Source organism: Schistocerca cancellata, chromosome 4, assembly GCF_023864275.1.
Source record: "Schistocerca cancellata isolate TAMUIC-IGC-003103 chromosome 4, iqSchCanc2.1, whole genome shotgun sequence".
NCBI classification, from domain to species: domain Eukaryota; kingdom Metazoa; phylum Arthropoda; class Insecta; order Orthoptera; family Acrididae; genus Schistocerca; species Schistocerca cancellata.
The window spans coordinates 787,144,863-787,168,772 of NC_064629.1; positions in this window are offsets into that span (position 1 = coordinate 787,144,863).

Sequence of the window (23,910 nt, forward strand, 5' to 3'; positions counted from 1 at the left end):
AATTACTGATAATGGCCGATGTAGGAAATACATAAAACGTAGATTGACGATTGCAAGGAAAGCATTTCTGAAAAAGAGAAATTTGTTCATATCGAATATAGATTTAAGTGTTAGGGAGTCTTTTCTGATAGTATTTTATCTGGACTGTAGCCATGTACGGAAGTGAAACATTGACGATAAACTGTTAGGACAAAAAGGGAGTAGAAGCTTTCGTAATGTGCTACGGAAGAATATTGAAGATTTGGTGGGTCGATCACGTAGATAATGACGAGGCACTAAATACAATTCGGGAGACAAGAAGTTTGTGGCAAAACTTGACCAAACGAAGGGATCGGTTGATAGGACACGTTCTGAGACATCAAGAGATCACCAATTTAGTATACGGCGGAAGTGTGAGGGATAAAAACCGTAGAGAGAGACCAAGAGATGAATACAGCTATGTGATTCAGAAGGATTGAGATTGCAGTAGCTATTCGGAGATTGAGAGGCTCGCACAGGATAGAGAAACATGGAGAGCTCCATCAAACCAGTCTTCGAACTGAAGACCACAACCACAGCAATAACAAATATGTTCTTCCACATTTTATAAAGCAGTATGACAAAGTTGGAATAATTTTTCCTACTTCACCTCTACAGAACATATTTTGGTATTACTTTGTCTCCCTGAATTCGATGCCGAGTTGACAGACGGTAAAGCAGCGAAGTTCAGCATAACGATAAAGCGAGGGGCCTCGTGAATGCTGTTGCCGAATATACTGTGGTTTCATTGGAGCGTACTAACTCGCGTACATTCTAATTTTTGGTATTATTTTCAAAATATAATACTGTGGGTCCATTATTGTGTTATTATTAATAGTGCTATTACTACTGTTTTCTTGCTCACTTTTTAGCGTACTTTGAGTTATATCCCGTTGGGAAAAGGTGAAACCTCGTCCCCAGGTGTGGTTTGGAAATGAGCAGCCACTGCCCTGACCGTGCTTAAAGCATCTACCTCGTCCGCTACTACGGCCTGATTCCAGCTTGTCACAATTTCAGTGGACGGATTAAGGAAAAAAGTGGAACCAAAGATTTGTTTAAAGAAAAGTGGGGCACGGATTCAATTTAGTACGCATATTTTCATACAGACCCTCGAACGCATTAACAAATGAGCTCACAGATCTAATAGTGTAAAAAGGCATCGACGTAGGTGGCAAACAACCTCTATACCAGATAAATATTACTGGAATTGTAGACAAAGCTCCGCCATTCAGGTAAAACTACATACGTAAGTAATGACAGGACTGAAATGAAGAAACATGGCAATGAAAGGAGGGCAAACGAGAGATGCTGATGATGGAACATGGTAGCAGAATGTGATGGATTACCTCAGCGGCAGCATGGAGGCTTGTGTGGTCGAATAAAATCATAACTGAAGGAAGTCTCATGGAAATAAATGATTATTTGAGACAGAACAGTTAAAATACTTACTGTGCATATATTTAAATAATAATAATAGAATAATAAGATCTGAACTACTATTAAGTAAATCTTTCCGTAATACTAGATATTTGATCTATGTTTTTAATATAATTTCTAATTCATAGGATCTTTTGACATCAATCAGTGTCAGTAGTTTATAATGAGCAAACATTTCTTTCATTAAATATTATTTTAACCTTCGTAACACATTAAAACTTAACAGTAACATTATTCATAATAATATCTACGGTCAGGGAGCCCACAGAGAGGTATATGTTGTACAATTGTCATAACACTGTCCTCGTTTTCTGCCCATTACTACCATCTACTGTCGTTCAACCTCGACAGGTTACTTCGTAATGTAAACACACGACCAATTGCCAATGCTCCAAGTAAGCTTACCTGCACATAAACACTCACTACATTAAATAGCGCACACACGCATCAGGAAAACGGTGCCCTGACCTCTATCATTGAACACGCTGATTAATTTTAAACAAATTCCCGAAAAAGAGGACATAAATCTATGGAACCTTCCGGTAAATTCCTCAGCTACGAGTTGCCATCGTAATTCCATATGATCTGATAAACGAGAAGCAAAATCAGTGACTGCTTTTCAGACTAACCATCAATCTGCTGTCGACCTTTCTGATGCTTGTAGCACTCAGTTACACTGTCTAAACATGGATTCTAAGCGGTAGCACGGTGTGGTCTGGAGGCTGTTGTGCCAGCCACGGGGTGTGTCTTGACGGAATGGGAGAGGCCTTGTTGCAAGAGTTATATAACACCTCGTATTTCAGAGGAAACCACAGGCTGCACGGGGAGCTCTGCTTTTCGTATCCAGCGTAACTGTGCTCATTTGCCCATTTCTGGGCAGGTTGCTAGGCAATGATTTTGTGTAACGCCTGAACCGCTTCTGTGGCACCTCTCTTGTGTATTCATACGAAAAGGACTCTTCGTACAACACAAAAAGTTTTCTTAAAACGGAAAAATCCATCTTGGTGAAAGTTACTAGGTTCTGAATTTGTTGTAATTACGACCATTAAAAATTATGGGCAATACGTCTATATGGGGGGATCAATACTGTCCTCGCAATACCAGAAAATCAGTAGTCAAATTATCCTCAAAATCAATTAATGTCAAAGTTAGCTTGAAGACCTTATTAATCTGTAATTAACCTAATTCTGTTGTAGCGATAATACTTTGTCATCCAATGGCGCTTTTGGTATCACATCCTTTTCCGTTTACTCTGCTGAACTGAGCAAAAATATGATTCAGGTGGCTGGCAAATTTCTTACGACAGCTGAAAGACTGAAATGTTCAACAAGGGTTATTCATAACGCCTCCTGGAATAACCTGTTAATCTTCCTCTTCTAGCGCATTTTCCTGTCCTACAATATTTGAATTCTATTTGGATTCATGTATTATGTCAATTATATACTGAACTGTTCAGTTCATTTTGTTAACTGCGTCACCTATTCTCTTTGAGAGAAATTCATCGAAAAAGCACTTATAAGAAATATCTTACCGTCTACTCTGAGCTCTATTTTAGTTGAGTTGGCCTACTCAAGATCACATGAATTAACTTGTGTCTTCTTCGTTTTCACATGTCTTTCCTGCCAGCAGTTCTTCATTCTTTCCTTATGTTTTTCTCTTACTTATTCTATTCGTACTGCGCATGTATTTATCTCTGTTTTCTGTTGAAGTCCTTGAAATCTTTTAAACTTCGGTGTTTTGTTGTTTCTTCCACTGTTAACTCCATTTCTTTCAAGTCTGCTTTAACTTATTCTATCCACGTCAGTGCTGTTTTTTGACTTCTATCAAAAAGTTAAATTTTTATTATTTTTTATATCCAGCATTTTTGTGTCCATAGAATACAACCCGTCTCTTCCTCATTGTATCTCATATTCGTTCTAAGTTGAAAAACTGCCTATTGACTTCTGTCTTGGGTTCTCCGGCCGACGTTCATCTAATGATTTTACTGACGTTTCGCCAGCACGAATGGCTGGCATTGTTAAAGCTTCACCCTCCATTGTCGTTGGTGAACTGGAGCCGAGCTCGCGGCCGCAGACTATATGTACACTCTTTGACATAAAACTTGACCGGCGGCCGGCCGCTTCAGAGGCTAAGTCCGCGCCGATCGCGACATGGGACAAAGAAACTGGCCAACTCGCTAATTCTCTAAGTCCGGTTATCTGCACAATCTGGCAACACTGTAGACTGCGGCACTTCCTGGAGGAAAACTTGTCCCAAGATAGAGAGACTCTAGGCTGATTACGCCTGTGGTCTAGCGGTAGCGTGCGTTGTTTCTGCTCATAATGTCAGTGGATCGAGAGCAGCTGGCATAAAATACTTTTATAGCCTCTTCTGTCTGAATGCTGAAGACGTGAATGTAATGGTAGCGCAGATTCAATCTATTTCGCTTTGTGACACACCGATATCAAAATTTTATCTAGTAACGATTTTGCGGCAGATTTCCTGCAGACTGTCCTCCTCTGGACGCCGTATGCGGCAAAGCTCCGGGATCCATTTGCTGGCTACTGGCAGCGGCCGTGGCGACAGCAGCGGCGCTGCACTCCCCCGTTCTTTATCGAAAGCGCCTGCTACCGCTCATCGCTTTTGATGATTTGAAACGCTTTATTATTAAATGTTGCTCCACAGAAAATTTCTACAATTTCCATTCACTCTCAAAAGCATAGGAGACAGACGCCCTGATTAGTAGGCGGGTAATCGGCAAGAGCTGAGTATGGCCCGAAATTAATTTTATAGACTGGGACGAAATTAAACCACCTCACTACATTCGATGAATTTATAAATGCTTCATACCTCGTTTCTTTTCCTTTCAAACTTAATTATTTGTGCAACTTTTGGTCAATGATTGGATGTTTTCGTCAAGCCAGAGTGAGCGTCTGTGGTGTAAAATGTATTACAGTTCTTGTTTCATTCCTTATGGTAAGTCTATGCGATAAACTGTGTGAATACCTTGCAATGCATGCTCTGTAGCAGTGCAGGCACACTGCACATTTGGAGTTCCATGTATGGGTTCATGAAGTATTTATTGTTGATCGGAAGTGATAGTTAATGTCATCAGATTTAAACCAGAAAAATTTGTCGTTTTGAAGGTTTCAGAGAACGGAAAGGAATTGCTAACGCCGGTGTTAGAAAACGTCTACAGTTAAACGCTATTGCAAAAATTTAGAAGATGTGAACTATATTAATGAACATGTGCACTTCATAAACAACCTTCTGACATGTTAGACCTATATGACGAACAAAGCTCAAATTTATATCGTTGACAGTCGGTTTGAGTCTTTTCAGGACCTATTTTACAGTGAAGCACCTTGGAATTTGCAAAGCAGAAATCCATGATATTAACTTAATTTACTAAGTCGAAATCGGACGAAGATTGATGTTTAAAGGCATTCTTCAGATTTCGCATAAGAAATGTTTACTAGCAGTTTGCAACTCCATTAATTAAAATGGAAAATAAAATGTTTTAGTCAGCGGCTTCTACCGTGATTCGAACTTATAGTACAAGCAGTGCAACGCACAAGGGAACCTCTGAGCTAACGACACACTGGCGGCCAGAGGCGGACTATAGTCACTGCGATGTTGCCTGAGCCTCAAAACGCAACCTTAAACACAGAAACAGAGGAGGTGGAGATTACTGTTTTAACGTCCCGTCGACAACGATGTCATTAGAGACGGATCACAAGCTCGGATTAGGGAAGGATGGGGAAGGAAATCGGCCGTGCCCTTCCTAAGGAACCATCCCGGCATTTGCCTGAAGCGATTTAGGGAAATCATTGAAAACCTAAATCAGGATGGCCGGGCGCGGGATTGCACCATCGTCCTCCAGAATGCACACACAAACATGTGTTACTTATGTGAAGAACGCCGTTCTTGGAGTCCAGAAATTAAATATACTTTCTAATTGTGTCATCTTGCAGCGGATTATATCGTACGAGTTTTCGATGTGGAAAACGAATGTTAAGTGAATTTAGCGAGGTAACGCCGACCTACACCCGGAAGTAAATGCACTATCAGAGTGTTGACAAATACTTGCTACGACGCTGCCATTTCTCGGCTCTCTGACGAGGCAGCTCTTCAGCGAAATGCTTGCCGTGATTCTCCGATACGGTTCTTCAGAGTGGAGACGCGCGCGCACGTTTGGTTTTTATGCGGCGTTCTCCCCTGGTGGTTTCTGACGTCGCCTTGTGGGCTATGTATACATATGAGACATTCAATTATCATTAATCCAGAATGATACAAGTTTCAGCTTCCGGCGTGGAAGAAGGCTGTTGACGCCGACATTATATCATTTCAACGTAGGGAAAGCAAAACGGATCATTCAATGTTTCTCATTCAACATAAAGCATGTGAGATAAATTTCCGTAACGTTCATAATCATCTAAAAATACAAACGAAGTAAAAATACACCGGAATCTTATTCGAATTGAATATAATGTAAGATACCAAACGCTTTGCACCTCGATGTCGAATTTGTCCACTTGCAATCGTTTGCAGCATGCACATAGATTGTCATGATTACCACGAGAATGAAGAAATATGTTGGTAAGGATGGAAGCAAGAAGAGACGCAGTCAACAAATATTCTATTCCTCATGGCATTCATTTCATTTGACACGTAAGAAGAGGTAAAGCGGGAATTTACTTTCGTTAACACGAAAGATATGCCGCACATATTGATAACGAGGAAGTCTGCGTCTTCATACGTTTCCTCCTTGAAATCTGTATGCTCTATTATATACTAAGTAGCCCGATCATTGTTTCAGTAATGTGACCCTCTTGTTTGACCCCGTAACGATGAACAGATTCCAAATGCATGTCTCTGCGTGAAAGTAGCTGTTCGAACCCTTCCTGGGTTGTTTTTTGTGTTTTATTGCTTGGAATTCCTGAAGCAGACCACTGTGCCTTCCCCCCTCGTGGGTTAGGTCTCAAAACTAAACCGCTTTGTGTCCAATGGCATAATTTATTCATACAGCATCAGCATAAGACTCTTGCGAGTGAGAGAATGACAATAACAATCGTAACAAGAACAAGCAAATAATGAATGATGTTTATTCCAACGCAGAACGAGAATGGCTTTAAATATAAAAATCTATATCTATATCCATATCTATTGATCTTTGAGTTGGCACAATGAAAATATATTCTTAGCATTTAGTTACTGAATTTAGTTCTGGATGTTTGCAGAGAAAAGGAAAAGTCGGTACTTCTCGCTAGTGTAATATAATGTGAACCAGCAACTACCCTTTCCTTAGAACACGACTCAAGCAGGTCCTCAAGTAGGCACTGCTGCACTCTGTTCCCTGACATTGCTCTGATGACGGTTAATGCAGATAGTTCCGATTATGAAATACAAAACGTATTGCAGGTTAGTTCCTAGGATAGTAACATTAAATTTGCGTTGTAGACGGCACATGAACGTGACGACTATCCATATTACTCATCAATATAAAAAGACAGTATTTTGGGAATTTTGCAGGATTACTCAAAATGAATTCTGAAATTGGGTGACTGACCGCACAGGTGCTAAACGTCGTCAAGAGTATACGATGTCCTAATCGCATTAGGAATATGAAGATCGTCTTCGACAGCTCGCAACTTTCACATAGCTAACCCCACCCTACTCCAGACAGCTCTCGGTGGAGTTGCACTACGTTGCCGATGTTATGGAAGGCCTTCAAACCGACAACAGACCACATATTGAAAAATACAAGCGAATTCTCTTGCAGCGTAAGCTTATTGTAACTAATCTAAAAATTATTGGAGAGGAACATTGTCCTATTCAAAAAAGTAAAATGTTACACACTGTTGACGTCAAACGGACATTATCTATGTCCTGTCTTGTGTCCTACTCATCTATAATATCAAGTGTACTATGAAAATGATTATATATAATGGATTATAAGGTAATGCATTGATACCAGATGGTGGGGGCCGGCCGATGTGGCCGTGCGGTTCTAGGCGCTTCAGTCTGGAACCACGTGACCGCTACGGTCGCAGGTTCGAATCCTGCCTCGGGCATGGATGTGTGTGATGTCCTTAGGTTAGTTAGGTTTAAGTAGTTCTAAGTTCTAGGGGACTGATGACCTTAGAAGTTAAGTCCCATGGTGCTCAGAGCCATTTGAACTATTTACCACAAAATGACATTAAAAATTTAAGTTATTCACGAGCAGCTAGTTGAGAATATGTATGAACATTAAATGACACGACGAACCGTCATGTTCTGCATATGGATTCAAACCCAGCTCATGCAGACTAAGCAAAGATTTCGTGACTGACGGAAACTAACAGTCATTCCTGATTAGGCATACAGAGAGTGATATACCTCGATTTTAAACAGTATCAGTTAGCAAATATCAACTTTAAATTGCATAACGCAAACATTTTTAACAGACGCGAATTCCTACCCAGCATCTATTGTCCCTGTTAACGAACTACGAGAGATGTTAAATATTGCTTCTTCACAAGTAACTTACTTGAAATGCCGTGAGGTAAAGCTGTGTGTTGGACACGGATTCGAACCCGGAACCTAATCGGATTGCTATCGAAGCACAGTCAAATGTGACATATCGGAATTTCGCGGCAGTAACTAGATGTTATAACTGAAATGACGAGACGAAAAATTAATATTTTCCTTCCCAGGACTCCAACCCGGCACCTATCGCTGTTATATTCTAGAGAAAACTAACGTTAAATATGGGTTTGTTGCACCAGCAGTGACATGTGAGCATGTTTGAACTGAAATAATATGACGAAGAGTTCAGCGCTCACTGGGAATAGAGCCCCACACATATCGTTGTTGACTACACACAAAGAGACGTCAGCTACCGAATTTTTCTCCACCAGCTGCTCAGAATAGCATCTTGAACTTACAGTCATCTCGCAAATAGTTCTGTGTCTCACTGGGAGTTAAAAACGTCAGATATCGTTAGTGTGACAGCGAATGAAAATACATTAAAAATCAAAATTATTATCCACCAGCAGACAGGTGTTCTCATGCTAGAGCTCGATAATACATAATTAAATCTTTAGTGCCGGGCCAGGATTCGATCCCATTCACGCATAATATGTGAAGGTGTTGAGGAATCTGCAGTTTTGAACAAACAACAAATTGTAGCCGAGCTGTATTGCCACGAAGGGATCAAATTCCGCGTTAAGGGCGGTCTGAGTTGCATTCCCAGTTCAGAACCAATTTTATCGACATACAGAAGCTCAAATAAAAGATGGAATAAGTGTCCTGTGACCATACATAGCGTTTGTGTCGTCACTTGAAATAAATAACTAGTATAAGAAAGGTTACTGGTGGTAGAGTTTCTACATGTCGCCACTCCAGACTTTATTGTGGTTCAACCTACCGTCTACTTGGTAAAGAAGGAATATCATCTTTAATGTGAATTTTCTGACCACGCAGCCATTATATCTCCTTCACTTGGTGTAGCCAGGAGAGAATGGAATCTGTCTCTCCCTATCTAAAATCATCGACAGAAGTGGGAATCGAACCCAGACCATAGGTATAACAACCTACCATCCGTCCAACAGACCACGAAATCCTCTTCTCTGCGAGTCATTTTTCTATCGTAACGCAGTTGCGCCACACTGGATGAGAATTCTGACACACAGGCTCCCTGTAGTAATTTGCAGCATGTTCAGTAAATTCATTTACTTGGTTGACCGAATCACCATGAACTAGCTGCCTCGGCTACCCAGTGCATACATTCGACTATTTTGTAATCACAGAAATAAAATCACGTTACGGCCACCTACACACAACTGCCAACATTGTAGGAAGCAGAAGTTTAAATAAGAAGTGTTCCTTTTCACTTGAGCTATTCTATTGCGCTATCTGTTACTAGAAAACGTCGTTCAGTCCAAAAGAAAAGCTGTAACTGTTTGTCTCTCAGAAATCAAGGCATGGCCATATGCATAATCTCACAGTGCTGTGGAATCCAAAAGTTCTGGAGGAATAGTTGCCGAGCTCTGGAGCTGTTGTAGTTCCGTGTTAGCTTGTAGCATAGATAAGATGTCGCGAGTTCGAATACATTCAGTGCTACATTTTTTAAAACGCAATTCTGCTCTCTGCTGAAGTTATCAATCTAATGGAACTTTGAACAAATTCCCTTCACTTCTCAACCCAAAGTAGTCGCATGTGGAAAAAGGACTAACTACTGTGACTTTTGTCCTATTCAGGTTTAATAGACAGCAGGCAGCAGATGCATCTCGAAGATGTGCAGGGAGAGCGCATCGTGCCATAATATGTCAGAAAAGTATTTTCTACATTAGCCGTCGTGTGGTAGTGATATTTTATTCTTCTTCAAACTTTGATTGACAGCTTTAACTCAGAACAAATTTTCTACATGCATGTAATCAATAAACTGCATGTGCATTGTCAGACTGTCATAGGTAACATCAGAGAATTCGCATATATCGTTGATGATTAATTTCTCTCTCATGTTTACTATTGTTTTAACAACACTAAAGGAAACCTTACGAAAATTGTGCACTGTATTATAAGAAATGAAATAAAACTAACGATGATAACCTTACGACGAAAGTATCTGTACACAAGCATGCCTCTATCGACACGAATTAGTAAAATACTACTCACTTAGATTTTGATAGGGTCTGTGTTTAATTGGTATGCTGTGTCATACTCAAGAGGTATGCAAATGTGGCATTTCATAAATATAGTTACGTATTCCTAGAAACCCAAAATTCGCTTGTCAGCAGCGGAAAGAGGCGATACCTGTTGTGCAGCATTGTAAGTTTTTCAACATTGCACTATGAGCTGAAAGCATTTTCTTGCGATTTCCGTATTGATGTTTGATCTGACTGCTTGTAGCTCTTTCACAGAAGGGATAAAAACGTTTCAGTCAGTGAGACTGGAACTGCGAACCGTAACAGACGCTGTTTCATATGTCAGCACGTTACCACAGAGCTGGCGAGGGGGTATGGGTCTCAGTTTCCTATTACGACGGCAATAGTAACTAGAACTCGTAAACCGCTATTTAAAGGTCGAGATTAGTTGCGATTTCCACCTGCAACGACTTTCTTGGGCTGAAAACCGTAAATTTTCAATCTTTTGTTACCCTTCAAGCTATAATAACTCAGATTATTCAATGGAAATGACAGGTAAAATCAAGTGAACTTTGAGGCTTAATTCCGTGCACACCAGGAAGTAACTCGTCGATCACAGAGTTGCCAAACATACGTTGCCTTGTTGCCAAATCTCAGTTACAGTACCAGCAGGAAGAAGACGAACCGATGTGATCCTACAGCGGTCTGGGAAGTGACCATAGCTGGTGTCTCCAAGTCGCGGCTGCTACGGCCTGGAATACGTAATGCGTCTGATTCGCTTTCTGTAACTAGGTTTAGGGACTAGAGCGTAGTTACTAATAATACTCAGAACTGACTGCAAACTGAGCATCATAAATCAGTAACTCTCATTGTTGTTTTTATATTTCTTTCGTAAGTGCACTCAAAACTAAGAAAGTCATTCACAGGCGTTTTCCTGCCTCGCCGATAGTCGAGCAGAACATACAAATAAAAATAAAAAAGAATGTGTGTGTGTGTGTGTGTGTGTGAGAGAGAGAGAGAGAGAGAGTGAGAGAGAGAGAGAAATAAAAAGCAATGAGAGAGTGTGTAAAAAATTGTTGTAAAGAAATTGAATCATGGTATTTAAAGAAATCTTTCATTAAAATGACACGTTCCACATCATTACGAAATGTCGTATTCATGATCTATGGAACAAGAGTTAATCTAATGTAATGTAATCTAATCTAATCACATCATATTGATTATTAGCCATGAAGAGTCATGAACTACCGAAAGTTTTGCCAATACCAGTAACCAAATCTAAACTTGAAAATAAAAGACGACAATTTTTGTAATAAACCGTGACTCCTATCAAGACCCTTTCATCCCTGTTATCTAACCACGAAAGATGTCTGATATACCTCCATTCTGAAGTAACAAAGTGTGCATGCATTTAAAGATGAAGTGCATGATGTGAAGTTCTGTGACGGAGATACGAACCCAACACGTAATCCGATTGTTAACTAAGAAAAATCAAATGTTACGTATCGGTTTTTCTTACGAGCCGCTAGGTGTCTGAATCTAAAATAAGGATACAAACTTTTGTGCCTAAGCGACAATCGAACTGCACACCTACCGCGCATCCACGAATATAGCTTAAGTATCAGTTGCTTACTCATGAACAGTAAGATGTGTGCGTGTTTGACCAGAAATAACGACACCTGTTGCGATTGTTGGCAACACATGAACAGACATTGAAATTGCGCGTTAATTTTCACTAGCAGGTGGGTGTGCACTTGATAAAGCTAGAAATGAAATTATGAATATTTTTGTACTGGATCAGGTTTCAGACCCACATACTTACCTTTGGAAGAGAGCTAGAGAAGATTGCAGTCTTGGGAACAGGAACGAAATGACTGAACTATACTGTTCCGAGAGATTCAGATCCTCGAAAGAGGAGATACGAATTCGAATCACAGTCCAGCACCAAATTTTTAAACGTCTCTAGTTCAATCAAGTACAAGTAAAATAAGAGCCCTGTCCCTTTAAATGGCTATCGGTTCATCAAATAAAATAAAATTTTCTAATGTAAGTAAGTTTACTGGCGACTGTATTTCTGTTTACCATGACTTCCGCTTTGTCATTTCCCAACGAAAACTGGCTCTGCTCAGTTGGTTATGAAGGAACGTGATGTTTAATGCGGATTCTGGATTATAACGTCTTTCTCTTGAGGTTACCAGAGGTAAAATAAATCTGTTTGTGCCTCTTAAAAGTAAATGCCTGAACCCACGCATTGCACCTGTGATAGCTCGTTCCACCAGACCATTGTGGCCACATTACCCAGCCCCAGGAGTGTGCTGTAACGGATGATGTGCTTAGCTTACAAAATTAGTCACGGTGGAAAAAAATGCGAGTCTATTAAATGGTCAAGTAGAAGCAAGCTTCTGACGCAGAGATTATGCTATTCTCATGTCAGCAGGATGTAAAGACTCTTCTAGGCATCATAGGCTGGATGTGAAGCCATTTTGATTTTTCACAAATTCAGCAAATTTCTTAGTTCGAGAAAATCCACTGTGAAGTGTGAAGTTGCCGGATAATTCGATTATTACTGTTATTATTAATATCATTTTATTCATACTGCTGCTGTAACACAAGTGCTTGAACATCATTTAGTATCTTTTGGTCACTATAGAAGTAGTTTCCCCAGAACAGGTTCTTTCCCTGTCTACGGAATCCTTTTCATGTTAATATCAAACACCAGCAATTACTCGTAGATTACATTAAAACTAAAGTAATTGACGAAGACGTTACTTGGTAACAAAAACGCACTGCCTTTCTTCATTTACTTTCGCCTAGAAGTGGCTATCGAGTACTGACAAACCAAAAGGCAAGAGATCTTACTGCCTTCCGATATACGTTGCTGTTAGTTCTTCCACATGATTTGGTCGACATGACCTGTTTCAAGTAGTGTATGACAGACAGTGTTTTAGAAAATCTATTGTTTCCCTTTGCAATAAACAGAAGTATTTTCATTCTAAGCTGTCCAAGTACAAAATTTTCGCAATATTAGTGCACATTTAATATTCGCTTCTATAATGTATAAAAGTATTTCACAGTCGCAAAACTCGCATCCGAAACGTTGACCTTACACTTAGTCGCTGACCATAAATTCTAGCTCAGAGTGACACCAGTTTAAATAACCTAATGTAGCGAAGACTGTTTGCCAGTGCTCTTTCTCACCGGAAAATACGCAATTGACTCATTTGGCTCCATAAGTACACTGTAACAGTAATTTCTGTGTGAAATTTGTCAATAAGCTTTCGCCTTCCAACCGGCAAAATACGGAAGAGTACAGCCGGTAAACAAATCACAAATCACGATTTAGTGCCGATAAGACGATTTCTTTAAACATTGTCGAAGCTGAGGGAATTTATTTTCTGCTTAAATCGTCTTAAGCAGCAACGTTCACAGATATCTCAAATAGGAAAAAGCTGAATATCCAGGTACGAAGGTTGTAAAACAAACTTCCCACAGTTTGTGTCAGGTTGATCTTTTCGTCTGATAACACTGCTTAAGTATTTTGTCTAAGAGGTATCACAAGTAGTATCCCTGTAGCTGTGGGAATCATTGGTTGAAAACGAGTTTAACACCAATGGGTACAGTGCTGCTATATTTTCAAAATTATTATCAACCTAAGTCTGCGGTCATCCACAAACTGAGGCGTATTTATAATATTGAAGCTAGACTGTGTATCCTTGTCTTTCTTGAGTGGTCACTGGAAGGCGTTTACACACACGTATACAATACTATGAATACTTCGAACGCTATGGTTAACGTTGCTCTCATAAACTACTTTTTTTTAAAATTCTTCTGGGTCTTAAGCGAGCAATATGTGTTGTAGATACAGTCTCAGACCAAAAAATTGACCGCCGAGTCGTTCACGTAAGGTGGACAATACAGTCATGCTCCTCTCAGAATTCTATGTCTGGCAATATGCTCGATCTAGCAACATGTAGACTGCGGCACTTCCCAGAGGAAGTCTTGACACCAGTCTTAGTACATTACTCTAGACTACGACCGTAGTCTTGAGGTTAAACGCGAGACCAGCTAATATGATATTGTAGATTCGCTTGAATTACACTCATAGCTTCAGCACCGAGAGGAAAGGGGCGATAAAAATTCTGTCGATATGTGCTTTCGGTCGCCAGACGTCATATTAGCTGGTCTCGCGTTTTACCTCAAGACTACGGTCGTGTTCCATCAGCGGTACGAATAAAATGATATTAATAATAACAGTAATAATCGAATTATCCGGCAACTTCACACTTCACAGTGGATTTTCCCGAACTAAGAAATTTGCTGGATTTGTGAAAAATCAAAATGGCTTCACATCCAGCCTATGATGCCTAGAAGAGTCTTTACATCCTGCTGACATGAGAATAGCATAATCTCTGCGTCAGAAGCTTGCTTCTACTTGACCATTTAATAGACTCGCATTTTTTCCACCGTGACTAATTTTGTAAGCTAAGCACATCATCCGTTACAGCACACTCCTGGGGCTGGGTAATGTGGCCACAATGGTCTGGTGGAACGAGCTATCACAGGTGCAATGCGTGGGTTCAGGCATTTACTTTTAAGAGGCACAAACAGATTTATTTTACCTCTGGTAACCTCAAGAGAAAGACGTTATAATCCAGAATCCGCATTAAACATCACGTTCCTTCATAACCAACTGAGCAGAGCCAGTTTTCGTTGGGAAATGACAAAGCGGAAGTCATGGTAAACAGAAATACAGTCGCCAGTAAACTTACTTACATTAGAAAATTTTATTTTATTTGATGAACCGATAGCCATTTAAAGGGACAGGGCTCTTATTTTACTTGTACTTGATTGAACTAGAGACGTTTAAAAATTTGGTGCTGGACTGTGATTCGAATTCGTATCTCCTCTTTCGAGGATCTGAATCTCTCGGAACAGTATAGTTCAGTCATTTCGTTCCTGTTCCCAAGACTGCAATCTTCTCTAGCTCTCTTCCAAAGGTAAGTATGTGGGTCTGAAACCTGATCCAGTACAAAAATATTCATAATTTCATTTCTAGCTTTATCAAGTGCACACCCACCTGCTAGTGAAAATTAACGCGCAATTTCAATGTCTGTTCATGTGTTGCCAACAATCGCAACAGGTGTCGTTATTTCTGGTCAAACACGCACACATCTTACTGTTCATGAGTAAGCAACTGATACTTAAGCTATATTCGTGGATGCGCGGTAGGTGTGCAGTTCGATTGTCGCTTAGGCACAAAAGTTTGTATCCTTATTTTAGATTCAGACACCTAGCGGCTCGTAAGAAAAACCGATACGTAACATTTGATTTTTCTTAGTTAACAATCGGATTACGTGTTGGGTTCGTATCTCCGTCACAGAACTTCACATCATGCACTTCATCTTTAAATGCATGCACACTTTGTTACTTCAGAATGGAGGTATATCAGACATCTTTCGTGGTTAGATAACAGGGATGAAAGGGTCTTGATAGGAGTCACGGTTTATTACAAAAATTGTCGTCTTTTATTTTCAAGTTTAGATTTGGTTACTGGTATTGGCAAAACTTTCGGTAGTTCATGACTCTTCATGGCTAATGATCAATATGATGTGATTAGATTAGATTACATTACATTAGATTAACTCTTGTTCCATAGATCATGAATACGACATTTCGTAATGATGTGGAACGTGTCATTTTAATGAAAGATTTCTTTAAATACCATGATTCAATTTCTTTACAACAATTTTTTACACACTCTCTCATTGCTTTTTATTTCTCTCTCTCTCTCACTCTCTCTCTCTCTCTCTCTCACACACACACACACACACACACATTCTTTTTTATTTTTATTTGTATGTTCTGCTCGACTATCGGCGAGGCAGGAAAACGCCTGTGAATGACTTTCTTAGTTTTGAGTGCACTTACGAAAGAAATATAAAAACAACAATGAGAGTTACTGATTTATGATGCTCAGTTTGCAGTCAGTTCTGAGTATTATTAGTAACTACGCTCTAGTCCCTAAACCTAGTTACAGAAAGCGAATCAGACGCATTACGTATTCCAGGCCGTAGCAGCCGCGACTTGGAGACACCAGCTATGGTCACTTCCCAGACCGCTGTAGGATCACATCGGTTCGTCTTCTTCCTGCTGGTACTGTAACTGAGATTTGGCAACAAGGCAACGTATGTTTGGCAACTCTGTGATCGACGAGTTACTTCCTGGTGTGCACGGAATTAAGCCTCAAAGTTCACTTGATTTTACCTGTCATTTCCATTGAATAATCTGAGTTATTATAGCTTGAAGGGTAACAAAAGATTGAAAATTTACGGTTTTCAGCCCAAGAAAGTCGTTGCAGGTGGAAATCGCAACTAATCTCGACCTTTAAATAGCGGTTTACGAGTTCTAGTTACTATTGCCGTCGTAATAGGAAGCTCAGACCCATACCCCCTCGCCAGCTCTGTGGTAACGTGCTGACATGTGAAACAGCGTCTGTTACGGTTCGCAGTTCCAGTCTCACTGACTGAAACGTTTTTATCCCTTCTGTGAAAGAGCTACAAGCAGTCAGATCAAACATCAATACGGAAATCGCAAGAAAATGCTTTCAGCTCATAGTGCAATGTTGAAAAACTTACAATGCTGCACAACAGGTAACGCCTCTTTCCGCTGCTGACAAGCGAATTTTGGGTTTCTAGGAATACGTAACTACACTCCTGGAAATGGAAAAAAGAACACATTGACACCGGTGTGTCAGACCCACCATACTTGCTCCGGACACTGCGAGAGGGCTGTACAAGCAATGATCACACGCACGGCACAGCGGACACACCAGGAACCGCGGTGTTGGCCGTCGAATGGCGCTAGCTGCGCAGCATTTGTGCACCGCCGCCGTCAGTGTCAGCCAGTTTGCCGTGGCATACGGAGCTCCATCGCAGTCTTTAACACTGGTAGCATGCCGCGACAGCGTGGACGTGAACCGTATGTGCAGTTGACGGACTTTGAGCGAGGGCGTATAGTGGGCATGCGGGAGGCCGGGTGGACGTACCGCCGAATTGCTCAACACGTGGGGCGTGAGGTCTCCACAGTACATCGATGTTGTCGCAAGTGGTCGGCGGAAGGTGCACGTGCCCGTGGACCTGGGACCGGACCGCAGCGACGCACGGATGCACGCCAAGACCGTAGGATCCTACGCAGTGCCGTAGGGGACCGCACCGCCACTTCCCAGCAAATTAGGGACACTGTTGCTCCTGGGGTATCGCTGAGGACCATTCGCAACCGTCTCCATGAAGCTGGGCTACGGTCCCGCACACCGTTAGGCCGTCTTCCGCTCACGCCCCAACATCGTGCAGCCCGCCTCCAGTGGTGTCGCGACAGGCGTGAATGGAGGGACGAATGGAGACGTGTCGTCTTCAGCGATGAGAGTCGCTTCTGCCTTGGTGCCAATCATGGTCGTATGCGTGTTTGGCGCCGTGCAGGTGAGCGCCACAATCAGGACTGCATACGACCGAGCCACACAGGGCCAACACCCGGCATCATGGTGTGGGGAGCGATCTCCTACACTGGCCGTACACCACTGGTGATCGTCGAGGGGACACTGAATAGTGCACGGTACATCCAAACCGTCATCGAACCCATCGTTCTACCATTCCTAGACCGGCAAGGGAACTTGCTGTTCCAACAGGACAATGCACGTCCGCATGTATCCCGTGCCACCCAACGTGCTCTAGAAGGTGTAAGTCAACAACCCTGGCCAGCAAGATCTCCGGAACTGTCCCCCAATTGAGCATGTTTGGGACTGGATGAAGCGTCGTCTCACGCGGTCTGCACGTCCAGCACGAACGCTGGTCCAACTGAGGCGCCAGGTGGAAATGGCATGGCAAGCCGTTCCACAGGACTACATCCAGCATCTCTACGATCGTCTCCATGGGAGAATAGCAGCCTGCATTGCTGCGAAAGGTGGATATACACTGTACTAGTGCCGACATTGTGCATGCTCTGTTGCCTGTGTCTATGTGCCTGTGGTTCTGTCAGTGTGATCATGTGATGTATCTGACCCCAGGAATGTGTCAATAAAGTTTCCCCTTCCTGGGACAATGAATTCACGGTGTTCTTATTTCAATTTCCAGGAGTGTATATTTATGAAATGCCACATTTGCATACCTCTTGAGTATGACACAGCATACCAATTAAACACAGACCCTATCAAAATCTAAGTGAGTAGTATTTTACTAATTCGTGTCGATAGAGGCATGCTTGTGTACAGATACTTTCGTCGTAAGGTTATCATCGTTAGTTTTATTTCATTTCTTATAATACAGTGCACAATTTTCGTAAGGTTTCCTTTAGTGTTGTTAAAACAATAGTAAACATGAGAGAGAAATTAATCATCAACGATATATGCGAATTCTCTGATGTTACCTATGACAGTCTGACAATGCACATGCAGTTTATTGATTACATGCATGTAGAAAATTTGTTCTGAGTTAAAGCTGTCAATCAAAGTTTGAAGAAGAATAAAATATCACTACCACACGACGGCTAATGTAGAAAATACTTTTCTGACATATTATGGCACGATGCGCTCTCCCTGCACATCTTCGAGATGCATCTGCTGCCTGCTGTCTATTAAACCTGAATAGGACAAAATGTCACAGTAGTTAGTCCTTTTTCCACATGCGACTACTTTGGGTTGAGAAGTGAAGGGAATTTGTTCAAAGTTCCATTAGATTGATAACTTCAGCAGAGAGCAGAATTGCGTTTTAAAAAATGTAGCACTGAATGTATTCGAACTCGCGACATCTTATCTATGCTACAAGCTGACACGGAACTACAACAGCTCCAGAGCTCGGCAACTATTCCTTCAGAACTTTTGGATTCCACAGCACTGTGAGATTATGCATATGGCCATGTCTTGACTTCTGAGAGACAAACAGTTACAGCTTTTCTTTTGGACTGAACGACGTTTTCTAGTAACAGATAGCGCAATAGAATAGCTCAAGTGAAAAGGAACACTTCTTATTTAAACTTCTGCATCCTACAATGTTGGCAGTTGTGTGTAGGTGGCAGTAACGTGATTTTATTTCTGTGATTACAAAATAGTCGAATGTATGCACTGGGTAGCCGAGGCAGCTAGTTCATGGTGATTCGGTCAACCAAGTAAATGAATTTACTGAACATGCTGCAAATTACTACAGGGAGCCTGTGTGTCAGAATTCTCATCCAGTGTGGCGCAACTGCGTTACGATAGAAAAATGACTCGCAGAGAAGAGGATTTCGTGGTCTGTTGGACGGATGGTAGGTTGTTATACCTATGGTCTGGGTTCGATTCCCACTTCTGTCAATGATTTTAGATAGGGAGAGACAGATTCCATTCTCTCCTGGCTACACCAAGTGAAGGAGATATAATGGCTGCGTGGTCAGAAAATTCACATTAAAGATGATATTCCTTCTTTACCAAGTAGACGGTAGGTTGAACCACAATAAAGTCTGGAGTGGCGACATGTAGAAACTCTACCACCAGTAACCTTTCTTATACTAGTTATTTATTTCAAGTGACGACACAAACGCTATGTATGGTCACAGGACACTTATTCCATTTTTTATTTGAGCTTCTGTATGTCGATAAAATTGGTTCTGAACTGGGAATGCAACTCAGACCGCCCTTAACGCGGAATTTGATCCCTTCGTGGCAATACAGCTCGGCTACAATTTGTTGTTTGTTCAAAACTGCAGATTCCTCAACACCTTCACATATTATGCGTGAATGGGATCGAATCCTGGCCCGGCACTAAAGATTTAATTATGTATTATCAAGCTCTAGCATGAGAACACCTGTCTGCTGGTGGATAATAATTTTGATTTTTAATGTATTTTCATTCGCTGTCACACTAACGATATCTGACGTTTTTAACTTCCAGTGAGACACAGAACTAATTGCGAGATGACTGTAAGTTCAAGATGCTATTCTGAGCAGCTGGTGGAGAAAAATTCGGTAGCTGACGTCTCTTTGTGTGTAGTCAACAACGATATGTGTGGGGCTCTATTCCCAGTGAGCGCTGAACTCTTCGTCATATTATTTCAGTTCAAACATGCTCACATGTCACTGCTGGTGCAACAAACCCATATTTAACGTTAGTTTTCTCTAGAATATAACAGCGATAGGTGCCGGGTTAGAGTCCTGGGAAGGAAAAAATTAATTTTTCGTCTCGTCATTTCAGTTATAACATCTAGTTACTGCCGCCAAATTCCGATATGTCACATTTGACTGTGCTTCGATAGCAATCCGATTAGGTTCCGGGTTCGAATCCGTGTCCAACACACAGCTTTACCTCACGGCATTTCAAGTAAGTTACTTGTGAAGAAGCAATATTTAACATCTCTCGTAGTTCGTTAACAGGGACAATAGATGCTGGGTAGGAATTCGCGTCTGTTAAAAATGTTTGCGTTATGCAATTTAAAGTTGATATTTGCTAACTGACACTGTCTAAAATCGAGGTATATCACTCTCTGTATGCCTAATCAGGAATGACTGTTAGTTTCCGTCAGTCACGAAATCTTTGCTTAGTCTGCATGAGCTGGGTTTGAATCCATATGCAGAACATGACGGTTCGTCGTGTCATTTAATGTTCATACATATTCTCAACTAGCTGCTCGTGAATAACTTAAATTTTTAATGTCATTTTGTGTTAAATAGTTCAAATGGCTCTGAGCACCATGGGACTTAACTTCTAAGGTCATCAGTCCCCTAGAACTTAGAACTACTTAAACCTAACTAACCTAAGGACATATACACATCCATGCCCGAGACAGGATTCGAACCTGCGACCGTAGCGGTCACGCGGTTCCAGACTGAAGCGCCTAGAACCGCACGGCCACATCGGCCGGCCCCCACCATCTGGTATCAATGCATTACCTTATAATCCATTATATATAATCATTTTCATAGTACACTTGATATTATAGATGAGTAGGACACAAGACAGGACATAGATAATGTCCGTTTGACGTCAACAGTGTGTAACATTGTACTTTTTTGAATAGGACAATGTTCCTCTCCAATAATTTTTAGATTAGTTACAATGAGCTTACGCTGCAAGAGAATTCGCTTGTATTTTTCAATATGTGGTCTGTTGTCGGTTTGAAGGCCTTCCATAACATCGGCAACGTAGTGCAACTCCACCGAGAGCTGTCTGGAATAGGGTGGGGATAGCAATGTGAAAGTTGCGAGCTGTCGAAGACGATCTTCATATTCCTAATGCGATTAGGACATCGTATACTCTTGACGACGTTTAGCACCTGTGCGGTCAGTCACCCAATTTCAGAATTCATTTTGAGTAATCCTGTTAAATTCCCAAAATTTTGTCTTTTTATATTGATGAGTAATATGGATAGTCGTCACGTTCATGTGCCGTCTACAACGCAAATTTAATGTTACTATCCTAGGAACTAACCTGCAATACGTTTTGTATTTCATAATCGGAACTATCTGCATTAACCGTCATCAGAGCAATGTCAGGGAACAGAGTGCAGCAGTGCCTACTTGAGGACCTGCTTGAGTCGTGTTCTAAGGAAAGGGTAGTTGCTGGTTCACATTATATTACACTAGCGAGAAGTACCGACTTTTCCTTTTCTCTGCAAACATCCAGAACTAAATTCAGTAACTAAATGCTAAGAATATATTTTCATTGTGCCAACTCAAAGATCAATAGATATGGATATAGATATAGATTTTTATATTTAAAGCCATTCTCGTTCTGCGTTGGAATAAACATCATTCATTATTTGCTTGTTCTTGTTACGATTGTTATTGTCATTCTCTCACTCGCAAGAGTCTTATGCTGATGCTGTATGAATAAATTATGCCATTGGACACAAAGCGGTTTAGTTTTGAGACCTAACCCACGAGGGGGGAAGGCACAGTGGTCTGCTTCAGGAATTCCAAGCAATAAAACACAAAAAACAACCCAGGAAGGGTTCGAACAGCTACTTTCACGCAGAGACATGCATTTGGAATCTGTTCATCGTTACGGGGTCAAACAAGAGGGTCACATTACTGAAACAATGATCGGGCTACTTAGTATATAATAGAGCATACAGATTTCAAGGAGGAAACGTATGAAGACGCAGACTTCCTCGTTATCAATATGTGCGGCATATCTTTCGTGTTAACGAAAGTAAATTCCCGCTTTACCTCTTCTTACGTGTCAAATGAAATGAATGCCATGAGGAATAGAATATTTGTTGACTGCGTCTCTTCTTGCTTCCATCCTTACCAACATATTTCTTCATTCTCGTGGTAATCATGACAATCTATGTGCATGCTGCAAACGATTGCAAGTGGACAAATTCGACATCGAGGTGCAAAGCGTTTGGTATCTTACATTATATTCAATTCGAATAAGATTCCGGTGTATTTTTACTTCGTTTGTATTTTTAGATGATTATGAACGTTACGGAAATTTATCTCACATGCTTTATGTTGAATGAGAAACATTGAATGATCCGTTTTGCTTTCCCTACGTTGAAATGATATAATGTCGGCGTCAACAGCCTTCTTCCACGCCGGAAGCTGAAACTTGTATCATTCTGGATTAATGATAATTGAATGTCTCATATGTATACATAGCCCACAAGGCGACGTCAGAAACCACCAGGGGAGAACGCCGCATAAAAACCAAACGTGCGCGCGCGTCTCCACTCTGAAGAACCGTATCGGAGAATCACGGCAAGCATTTCGCTGAAGAGCTGCCTCGTCAGAGAGCCGAGAAATGGCAGCGTCGTAGCAAGTATTTGTCAACACTCTGATAGTGCATTTACTTCCGGGTGTAGGTCGGCGTTACCTCGCTAAATTCACTTAACAATCGTTTTCCACATCGAAAACTCGTACGATATAATCCGCTGCAAGATGACACAATTAGAAAGTATATTTAATTTCTGGACTCCAAGAACGGCGTTCTTCACATAAGTAACACCTGTTTGTGTGTGCATTCGGGAGGACGATGGTGCAATCCCGCGCCCGGCCATCCTGATTTAGGTTTTCAATGATTTCCCTAAATCGCTTCAGGCAAATGCCGGGATGGTTCCTTAGGAAGGGCACGGCCGATTTCCTTCCCCATCCTTCCCTAATCCGAGCTTGTGATCCGTCTCTAATGACATCGTTGTCGACGGGACGTTAAAACAGTAATCTCCACCTCCTCTGTTTCTGTGTTTAAGGTTGCGTTTTGAGGCTCAGGCAACATCGCAGTGACTATAGTCCGCCTCTGGCCGCCAGTGTGTCGTTAGCTCAGAGGTTCCCTTGTGCGTTGCACTGCTTGTACTATAAGTTCGAATCACGGTAGAAGCCGCTGACTAAAACATTTTATTTTCCATTTTAATTAATGGAGTTGCAAACTGCTAGTAAACATTTCTTATGCGAAATCTGAAGAATGCCTTTAAACATCAATCTTCGTCCGATTTCGACTTAGTAAATTAAGTTAATATCATGGATTTCTGCTTTGCAAATTCCAAGGTGCTTCACTGTAAAATTGGTCCTGAAAAGATTCAAACCGACTGTCAACGATATAAATTTGAGCTTTGTTCGTCATATAGGTCTAACATGTCAGAAGGTTGTTTATGAAGTGCACATGTTCATTAATATAGTTCACATCTTCTAAATTTTTGCAATAGCATTTAACTGTAGACGTTTTCTAACACCGGCGTTAGCAATTCCTTTCCGTTCTCTGAAACCTTCAAAACGACAAATTTATCTAGATTAAATCTGATGACATTAACTATCACTTCCGATCAACAATAAATACTTCATGAACCCATACATGGAACTCCAAATGTGCAGTGTGCCTGCACTGCTACA